Source organism: Cibotium barometz, chromosome 64 (assembly GCF_041138505.1).
Source record: "Cibotium barometz isolate CiBa-2024 chromosome 64, ASM4113850v1, whole genome shotgun sequence".
Taxonomy (NCBI): domain Eukaryota; kingdom Viridiplantae; phylum Streptophyta; class Polypodiopsida; order Cyatheales; family Cibotiaceae; genus Cibotium; species Cibotium barometz.
In genome coordinates, this window is record NC_141109.1 from 25125840 (window position 1) to 25137207 (window position 11368).

The window sequence follows — 11368 nt, forward strand, 5'->3', positions numbered from 1 at the left end:
GCGGGAACAAGCCTTTGGCTAGAGGCTGTAAAAGAGAATCTGTAAATGTGAGAGAACCTGTGAAAAGGTGAGAAGAATCTACTGGGAGAGAATAAAGGGTAGCATGAGAAGATTTAGGAGGTGTGGAGATATTCTGAGAGAGGTGGAGAGAATCAAGCAAAAGAGGTGGAGTGAATCAAGGAGAAATCAGTGGGATTAGATGCTTGGATGTAAACTCCATAAATTGAGGCATTGGCCTAATGAGAACTTGCTGGTTTTTGATTATCCATGCCTACATTAAGCTATTAGTTAATTGCTCAACTAATTATCGTCTAATCTCTTTGTTAATGATGTTGATTCTAGCATTTGATCCAACATAGCTCATCACATTACTGTAATTTTAACATGATATCAGAGCCTAGCCTAGAATCCATCAATTTGTGAGCCCATTATCTTGCTAATCACTTGGCTAATTAGGATTAGTAGCTAATTAATATTTTTTCCCTCTTTTTCAACTAACCCTCCCCCAACTGCTGGAGGAGCTCTATCTCCCATCATACATCAAATTAGCTCAAGCCACTTTAGGCAAACCTAGCTAACTCAGTTGTGCTCTAGTCCATCTTAATAGAAGCTCAAATCGCCATGCGCTACTGTAGTTCTATGCTTTTTTGTAGGCACCATTTTTTTTGGAGAAAATCTGAGTTTTCTACTTCATCAAATGTAATGGGTCTAATTCCTCTTAGCCCCGGGGGTTTTCAAGCATGCTCTACAAGCTGGTGAAGTCAGAATTTGATTTGATCAAGTCTACAGTGAGATCCAAGTTCTTCATCAAATCTACAGGTGACTTTGGTAAAACAGAGATTAAGCATTCAATGTTTAGTCAAATCTTGTGTTTCTTGGCTTAATCCTCTACTATACTGATTGCTATTGATGGCCTTGAAAGGATTTGACCTCATTTGAACTCTAAGGCCTCAGATCTGGGCTCCCCACATACTTTGTTTTTTGTACACAAAATAGAGGATTAATTTACTAATCAATGATTAATCAGTGTTAATCACTGTATTTTGGTGCAATTGAGGGTTCAAATTAACCTTAGGTATCTGATACAGATTCCTATATCTTCAGATTGTAATTTAGAGATGGTTTGATACTCCAACCATTCCGTACAAATTGGTTACCCTTGATTTAATGTAATTTCTGGTGATTTTATGCTAATAAATCTGTTGTAATCATCTCCTAAACACCAGATTGAGTTGTAAAAGAGTACACACTACCCTTGAATCTTGAAATTGGATCAAGAGGTAAGACTCCCTTCACGTCATCATGAGTACAGCATAAGAAATAGCCAAATTTAATGGGGAGCAGTTTTACACATGGCAGACAAAAACCATGTATCTGCTCATGAGGAAAAATCTGTGGGGGCTAGTTGAGGGAAGAGATTGCCCAGAGGTGAGAGGGGAAAATGAGTGGAAGAGCAGGAATGAAAAATCATTGGGACTTATTGCACTTAGTTTAAATGATGAAATCATTCATCACATCACAGGGATACAATGGGCAAAAGATGCATGGGATAAACTCAATAAATTATTTGGCACACAAGCTAAAAATTCAAAGATAAATCTGTTAATGCAATTCTACAAATTGGATATGAAGGAAAGTGAACCTTTAATCACACACTTGAACAGATATATAAGCATTAAGCAACAAACTGGCAGCTTCTATTGGCAAAAAGGTAGAAGATGATGAGGCACTAGCAGTGCTTCTGAAGAGTGTGGTGAAAACATTGTAGCAACACTAAAGAATGTACCTGAATTAAAGCTACACGAGATAGAAGGAGCTCTACTAGAGCAAGAGAGCAGAGGCAAAGAGAAGAAATTGCTCGACTCAACAACAGGAGAAGAAAAAGCATTCTTCACCCGAGGAGGATTCTCTTGAGGATGAGGACGAGGAAGAGGCAGAGTAGGAGGAAGGACCTTCACTTGCCACAACTGTGGAAAGCAAGGACACATGGCAAGAGACTGCTACAGCAAACCCAGTGGAGAAGGAACGACATGGGCAAACTTCATGGAGGCTCCTAAAAGGAAGTGGAGTCGGATCATCTTTTCTAAGAGAGAGAGAGAGAGAGAGAGAGAGAGAGAGAGAGAGAGAGAGAGAGAGAGAGAGAGAGAGAGAGAGAGAGAGAAACCCCACAACCCAATGTAACCTACCCCAATAGAGTAAAACCACCTCTGAGCCACCGATGATGTAGGCCATGTGGTAGATGTATGTGTGAGCACTTTAGTCAAGGTCACGGGCACTTATAGTAGCCTTGGACACATACAGAGAAAGAGTGTCAAGGACTATGAGTTTAGGGACTTGAGGCACTGGTCGCGGACTATCAAGTAAGAGGGAAACTGTAAGATTCCTCCCCCACCCCCTTTTTGATGTCTAGTATCTTTTCCTGTAATCAATCCCTCTTCAGAAATATAAAGACCTTGTTTCTATCTGTTTTAGCCTAGAGAGAGAAAAATATTCTAGAGAGAGAATATTCAGATTTTGAATATTTTTGGATAGAAAAATATCTCTTCTAATTCAAATGAGTTCCCCTGAAACAGAAATTCAAAAAGAATTTTCCAATGTGCAATTGGAATTAATTGAAAATAGGTATAAAGAACCTTAGCCTAAGGGTCTAGATTTTCAGAAATCTTTAGACTATGGTCCAATTAAGGTTCCTATGGACCAATAGCATCAATCCATGTGTAGGGAGGAGATAAATCTAACTTGTAAAAAGAAAATACCCAAAAATGAGTAAATGCTCACATGAGGTGAAGAGTTGAAAATGTACAAGGTTTATTAGTAAAAAAACTATGAGCAATATTAAAATGATTCCATTATGACACATATGTAAGGAAGGGGAGTTCTTTAAAGGAGGTGCATATTTCACATGCTTGAATGAGTTTTAAACTCATAAAAATTGAGATATTTCATCTCTCCTCTCTCCTCATTCAAGTCTAGTTCCAAAAAGTTAGCTTAACTGACCTAAAAATGGTCAAATATTGACCAAACTGATTTAGAAAATTCTAGAATCAGTTTGTTTGGTTAGGAGCTCAATTTTTCCTATAAATAGAAGCCTCTCCCTTGTTGAAAAATATATAGTGTTTATGCATCGTTACTCTACTCCACCTAAGCCAAGAACTGTGAATTCATTTAATAATTCACTAGTTTTTGGAGCTTCCCTCTTTCTTCAATCCCCATTAGTGGCTCCATCAACATACTTAACCAATTGATTGGTTGGGGGCCTCTACCGTGAACAAAGAATCAAGCAATTTGTAAGGTAATTAGTGAATATTGATCTTTTCTATAATTTCTCAATGTTTCGCTCTTCTCAACCCCTCTCAAGCTTGAGAAGCTTAATTGGTATGGTTTTTTTAAATGCTATTAAAGTTAATTGGTGAATAGTAGTGAAGAGTTACATAATTTAATAAATGCTATTGAAGTTAATTTTTATTTATGTTTAAATTCTAATGGTTTTTATGTAATTTCTCTCTCTCACTCAAGAAATGGTCATACTCATGACCCATTCTCAATCCAAATGAAGCTTTTCATAAAGCTTTTCCTTAATCCAAGATTAAGCTATGCTTGGGCCAAATTAATGGCTTTTTTCTATGCTTTTAGTTTATGCATATTGATGATTCAATCCATTATAGATTAATGATCCAATTAGAGATCATTTTAATTATTTCCTTAATGATAAGCTTTATCCCTTAGAAAAAATTGAGATTTATCAGTCATAGCAGCGGAGCTATGGCAAAATTTTTATAAAAATTATGCATAAAATAATTTCATTCAAAGCATAAAAAGAGGACTTCCTACCATATTCTAGGAATTATCATCCTAGATTAATTGAAAGAATTTCATTATAATCATGGAGAAATTGAATTTTAATATCATGCATAAAGAATAATTTTTTTATATCAAAAGTGTTACTTTTATCTTTTTAATTTTCATGCATAGAAGTATGCATAAAGGATAATTTTTTTATATCAAAAGTGTTACTTTTATCATATTGGATTTCATGCATAGAGGTATGCATAAAAGTTGAATATTTTATTATAAAAGTGTTACTTTTAGCATAATTGAATTTCATTCATAGAGGTATGCATAAAAGATATGGGAAGTGATAAAATATGATAAGATGCATGTGGATGTGGATATGGATGTGTATGTATGAATGTGGATATGGGATGTGGATGTATAAATGAGGATGTGAAAATGGAGATAAGCTTGTAGATGTGGATGTATGGATGTGAATGTGGATGTGGATGTATGAATGTGGATGTATGGATGTGAATGTGGATGTGGATGTGGATGTATGAATGTGGATGTATGGATGTATGAATGTGGATGTATGGATGTGAATGAGGATGTAGATGTGGATGCATGGATGTAAATGTGGATGTGTATGTATGGATGTATGCATGTAGATGTGGATGCATGAATGTGGATGTATGGATGTGAATGAGCATATAGATGTGGATGTATGGATGTGAATGTGCATGTAGATATGGATGTATATATGTGAATGGGAATGTGGATGTGGATATATGTATGCATGTGGATGTGGATATGGATGCGTATGTATGAATGTGGATATGGGATGTGGATGTATAAATGAGGATGTGAAAATGGAGTTAAGCATGTAGATGTGGATGCATGGATGTAAATGTGGATGTGTATGTATAGATGTATGCATGTAGATGTGGATGCATGAATGTGGATGTATGGATGTGAATGAGCATATAGATGTGGATGTATGGATGTGAATGTGCATGTAGATATGGATGTATATATGTGAATGGGAATGTGGATGTGGATATATGTATGCATGTGGATGTGGATATGGATGCGTATGTATGAATGTGGATATGGGATGTGGATGTATAAATGAGGATGTGAAAATGGAGTTAAGCATGTAGATGTGGATGCATGGATGTAAATGTGGATGTGGATGTATGGATGTATGCATGTAGATGTGGATGCATGAATGTGGATATATGGATGTGAATGAGCATATAGATGTGGATGTATGGATGTGAATGTGCATGTAGATATGGATGTATATATGTGAATGGGAATGTGGATGTGGATATGGATGCGTATGTATGAATGTGGATATGGGATGTGGATGTATAAATGAGGATGTGAAAATGGAGATAAGTATGTAGATGTGGATGCATGAATGTGGATGTATGGATGTGAATGAGGATATAGATGTGGATGTATGGATGAAATGTGCATGTAGATATGGATGTATAGATGTGAATGGGAATGTGGATGTGGATGTGGATGTATGTATGTATGTATGTGGATGTGGATGTATGAATGAGGACGTGATAATGAATGTATGCATGTGGATGTGGATATGGATGTGTATGTATGAATGCGGATATGGATGTGGATATGGATGTGTATGTATGAATGTGGATATGGGATGTGGATGTGAAAATGGAGTTAAGCATGTAGATGTGGATGTATGGATGTGAATGTGGATGTGGATGTGGATGTATGGATGTGGATATGGATGTGAATATATGATATGTGATGTGAAGGAATCTGAAGTGAAGAGATGGAAAATGATATGATTGGATGAGTACACATATAAATGAAATGTGGAATAAGTAATGAGGATTGTATGAGGGATAATGTGGAAAAATGAGAGTTAATATAGAAATTGTATTTGTAAATTGTTTGTAAATGCTGTTTGTAAATGGCTGTTTTATGTCAAGAATGCTGGGAAAGCATTTTGACCGTCTTGTGATAAGGTCGTGGAGACCTAACTGATAAAGTTGCAACTGCTGACGGAGAGTCAATGGAGGACGTCTCGCGTAGCAAGGTCGGCCGAGGTCTTGACCAGCCTCGGTTCGATTAAAATGGTGAGCTTCCGGTACGGTGGATGAGGGACCAAGGAAGCGGCCTATGAGTGAAGCGCTAGGTCACCTGCGAAGGATCCTAGAGGGTGCTGACCATACGGTGCTCGGGCTCTGGGTCGCCCAGGATACCCACTCGTGCGTCGAGGAAGATATTGGAACAAGGAGTAAGAGTTGTTTTCTGGAACCGGGCATGGATCTGGTTGTCTGACCTTGCTGGTCCTCAACGGATGAGTCCATGGCTCTTTTATATGGATCTGTTGGTTGATCTTGCTGATCTTCAACGAGAGTCCATCTTGATAAGTGATTATATTGTTGAGTATTATGGGCTAGGAACTATTGAAACGGCCCCTGTGTGGACAGGTGGTGAGCGTTCTAGTTGCCAATGATGCCATAGATACTCTGATGAAGGAATGATGGGAAATTATGAATCAACTGGATAAATTGGGAGATTGTGATCAGTGGTACTATGGTTTCATTAAAGGATTGTTTTAAAGTTAGCTGATGCTAAGAAAAAGGCAATTTTCATATTGGGTGTGTAAGTGGTGTGGCTAGTTTTATGTTTGCATGAAATTCCGGCTAGGGGGCCTTGGAACTCTTTTCCTTGGTACCCGGGACAAAACCTAACCAAATTCCAAATTGGATCCCATCACTACAGTGGTTGGGCGGTTGGCTAACCCATGGGATCGGATGGGGTTAGGCTGGACTGATGGATCCGTAAATCGAGACTCAATTTTTGTTATTACGATAGATAAAGTAAATCCCGGATAGTAATTGTTCTATGGATAGGAATCAACGGCTGTGCCTCCTTGGTGGGGAAAAAAGCGTTGATCCCAATGATCCAAGTGCAAGTTTCTTCCTTGATCTGACCAAGTATCTTTATAGATGCAGTCGGATCTGTTTGATCAGTAAGGGTTTTGACTACGTTAGAGTAAAAATTATCCTGGTGGAATCGCCCGTGCTTTCCGGATAAGGGAAGTTTTTCCGGGTCTGGTTTTGGAAAAACCGACGGATTAGTCTTTTGTCCGGATATCCGTGGAAGAGGCCCCGAGTGTGGGACCCTGCCCCGCGTAAGAAGTGCTACTTCCGCTGCTAGTACCCCGAATTCGTTGCGCGGTGGGAACATGGATCTCACAGTTGGTATCAGAGCGAATTGGTTAATAAAGATCAACTGAGAAGACAAATATGTCAAAAATTTATGTAGAAACACAAAAAGGTTGTAATTGTGTGATATAATTCATACAATTTGATATTCGAACTGAAATTCGTAATTTGGTAATTGGGTCTTCAGATAGAAGTACCGCAATTATATAGAATCCCTGACTTGCTTGAGGCCTAGACATGATGGTATTTACCTTATAATTCCAAGAGCCACGACTACCCGTATATACCGAGAGTATACTGCAGCTCTTTACTGACAGTATATACGAGTAAATCTAAGACTTGAAATTATAAGCGTTAATGCTATCCAGATGATGAATTTGAATGTGGTTGATATGATTTTTAATTCTGTTTGAGAATTGATGAATTGAATTGGATTCTGATTGAAAATTCTGATTGAAAAATGATGATTTCTGAAATTAGTTGAAATATAAAAATCTGAACAAAACCACAATGAGGATGAATGGGACGAGTCCCAGTGATGATATTCATAACTGGAATGATGATAATGAATTCAGCAAATCACTATGAGATTAGTGGGTTGTGCTGTCAAATTGTTACTGTTAACACTTGATCAGTAGATCAAGTTAAGGGATGACAAATTGAGAACTTGCTTGACTGAAATTCCCGTGGAGGAATGTTCAGAAGGAAATTTTTCGATCTAATGGACCATTATCATGTTAAAGATATGAATGATATGATCTGAATATTAATGATGAGTTCTATATAAGGGATATTTATCCCAGTGTTCTGTTGGGTTGACCAGAATATAAGGAACCCCAAAATAAAATTGGATGTTAAGAAAAAGAGTTGTCCTCTACCTTGCGAGATGAGGACATCTCGCACTTTTTAAGTGGGGTAGAATGTAAGATTCCTCCCCAGCCTTCGAGGTATACAGGAGTAAGAATCTCCCTTTCTGATCTTATAATTATTCCCTCTCTAAAATAAAAGAAAGTTCTGTTTAACAAAGGAAGACCCTTTTCCTAGAATACTTCTCAAGAGTCCCACCTGTTTTAAGGATTCAGAACAATGAGTTCAGAAGTGAGAATCAATGTTTTGGATATCAAGGTTTTGGTCTTCATTCGAGTACGGCCCAAAAGAAGTTCTTTATCTCTTGGGGAGTATATGAAGTTATCCCCCAGATATTGTGAGCCTTATATCTGAATTCAATGAAAGTAGGTGACTTAGCCTACAAGCTTCTTTTATCTCTTCATCTCAAAATTCTTAATGCCTTCTATAGAAAAATGTGTCAAACCCAAATCATGGAAAGACGGTAAAACTTCAGTGGCAAGTTACCGTTGGCTTCTAAGTTACGCTAGCTCCTTCCTTTATATAAGTCGTAACTTTTACTTGTCGCTCACAGTAATCTTACTTCCATCGATCTCCTTTCTTTCTTAATCTCCTTCATGGCTTGGCAACAAGAACTAGTTTTATCCATAATGATTCCTCACCTTCAAGACGCAAGTGAATCTGTGAAGAAGGATTTTATAGAGCAGTATGAGCGCTCACTTTTCCCTCACTTGGGAACTTCTGTAGCGCAAACCAAATGGCGGACCTATCAAAACATAACTAGGGTAACACCCTGGGGTCAGCAGCACTTTCGTAACAATGTCCGCTTGGCCATGGTTATTGAAGCCTTGGGTTTGGGTCCCCGATACTACTGTGTCATGAGATCAAGGCATCTTGGGTTTTCTGAGCGGGTCTTCTTACTGGCATGTTTTCTTCCTCATGAGAAGATATGCCTTTATTCCGTTTTTGGCTTGCCTCTCAGAGGTCCTTTTGTTAGATCACCTCATACCACTGAGATAGGTGCAGCAATAACCAACAGAATTATTCCCATAGATGAGTTACCTTATACTTGTGCAGCTTGTGAGGACTGCTTTTGTGATCATATGATGGACGGGCTTATGGAAGTGTAAAGAGTTCTTCTATCTTTACTGTATAAGTTCCGAGAATGAATAAAGTTTAAATCTTGTTCTTATTTCGAATCTTGCTCTCTTTAAGACGTTTCTTGGTGGTTAATCTTGATTAAAATTTTTCTCTAAGTCTCATATTCGTGCATCTTGCAAAATTATCCCAGTTTGCGAGATGAGGACATCTCGCATTTTTTTAAGTGGGGTAGAATGTAAGATTCCTCCCCCACCCCCTTTTTGATGTCTAGTATCTTTTCCTGTAATCAATCCCTCTTCAGAAATATAAAGACCTTGTTTCTATCTGTTTTAGCCTAGAGAGAGAAAAATATTCTAGAGAGAGAATATTCAGATTTTGAATATTTTTGGATAGAAAAATATCTCTTCTAATTCAAATGAGTTCCCCTGAAACAGAAATTCAAAAAGAATTTTCCAATGTGCAATTGGAATTAATTGAAAATAGGTATAAAGAACCTTAGCCTAAGGGTCTAGATTTTCAGAAATCTTTAGACTATGGTCCAATTAAGGTTCCTATGGACCAATAGCATCAATCCATGTGTAGGGAGGAGATAAATCTAACTTGTAAAAAGAAAATACCCAAAAATGAGTAAATGCTCACATGAGGTGAAGAGTTGAAAATGTACAAGGTTTATTAGTAAAAAAAACTATGAGCAATATTAAAATGATTCCATTATGACACATATGTAAGGAAGGGGAGTTCTTTAAAGGAGGTGCATATTTCACATGCTTGAATGAGTTTTAAACTCATAAAAATTGAGATATTTCATCTCTCCTCTCTCCTCATTCAAGTCTAGTTCCAAAAAGTTAGCTTAACTGACCTAAAAATGGTCAAATATTGACCAAACTGATTTAGAAAATTCTAGAATCAGTTTGTTTGGTTAGGAGCTCAATTTTTCCTATAAATAGAAGCCTCTCCCTTGTTGAAAAATATATAGTGTTTATGCATCGTTACTCTACTCCACCTAAGCCAAGAACTGTGAATTCATTTAATAATTCACTAGTTTTTGGAGCTTCCCTCTTTCTTCAATCCCCATTAGTGGCTCCATCAACATACTTAACCAATTGATTGGTTGGGGGCCTCTACCGTGAACAAAGAATCAAGCAATTTGTAAGGTAATTAGTGAATATTGATCTTTTCTATAATTTCTCAATGTTTCGCTCTTCTCAACCCCTCTCAAGCTTGAGAAGCTTAATTGGTATGGTTTTTTTAAATGCTATTAAAGTTAATTGGTGAATAGTAGTGAAGAGTTACATAATTTAATAAATGCTATTGAAGTTAATTTTTATTTATGTTTAAATTCTAATGGTTTTTATGTAATTTCTCTCTCTCACTCAAGAAATGGTCATACTCATGACCCATTCTCAATCCAAATGAAGCTTTTCATAAAGCTTTTCCTTAATCCAAGATTAAGCTATGCTTGGGCCAAATTAATGGCTTTTTTCTATGCTTTTAGTTTATGCATATTGATGATTCAATCCATTATAGATTAATGATCCAATTAGAGATCATTTTAATTATTTCCTTAATGATAAGCTTTATCCCTTAGAAAAAATTGAGATTTATCAGTCATAGCAGCGGAGCTATGGCAAAATTTTTATAAAAATTATGCATAAAATAATTTCATTCAAAGCATAAAAAGAGGACTTCCTACCATATTCTAGGAATTATCATCCTAGATTAATTGAAAGAATTTCATTATAATCATGGAGAAATTGAATTTTAATATCATGCATAAAGAATAATTTTTTTATATCAAAAGTGTTACTTTTATCTTTTTAATTTTCATGCATAGAAGTATGCATAAAGGATAATTTTTTTATATCAAAAGTGTTACTTTTATCATATTGGATTTCATGCATAGAGGTATGCATAAAAGTTGAATATTTTATTATAAAAGTGTTACTTTTAGCATAATTGAATTTCATTCATAGAGGTATGCATAAAAGATATGGGAAGTGATAAAATATGATAAGATGCATGTGGATGTGGATATGGATGTGTATGTATGAATGTGGATATGGGATGTGGATGTATAAATGAGGATGTGAAAATGGAGATAAGCTTGTAGATGTGGATGTATGGATGTGAATGTGGATGTGGATGTATGAATGTGGATGTATGGATGTGAATGTGGATGTGGATGTGGATGTATGAATGTGGATGTATGGATGTATGAATGTGGATGTATGGATGTGAATGAGGATGTAGATGTGGATGCATGGATGTAAATGTGGATGTGTATGTATGGATGTATGCATGTAGATGTGGATGCATGAATGTGGATGTATGGATGTGAATGAGCATATAGATGTGGATGTATGGATGTGAATGTGCATGTAGATATGGATGTATATATGTGAATGGGAATGTGGATGTGGATATATGTATGC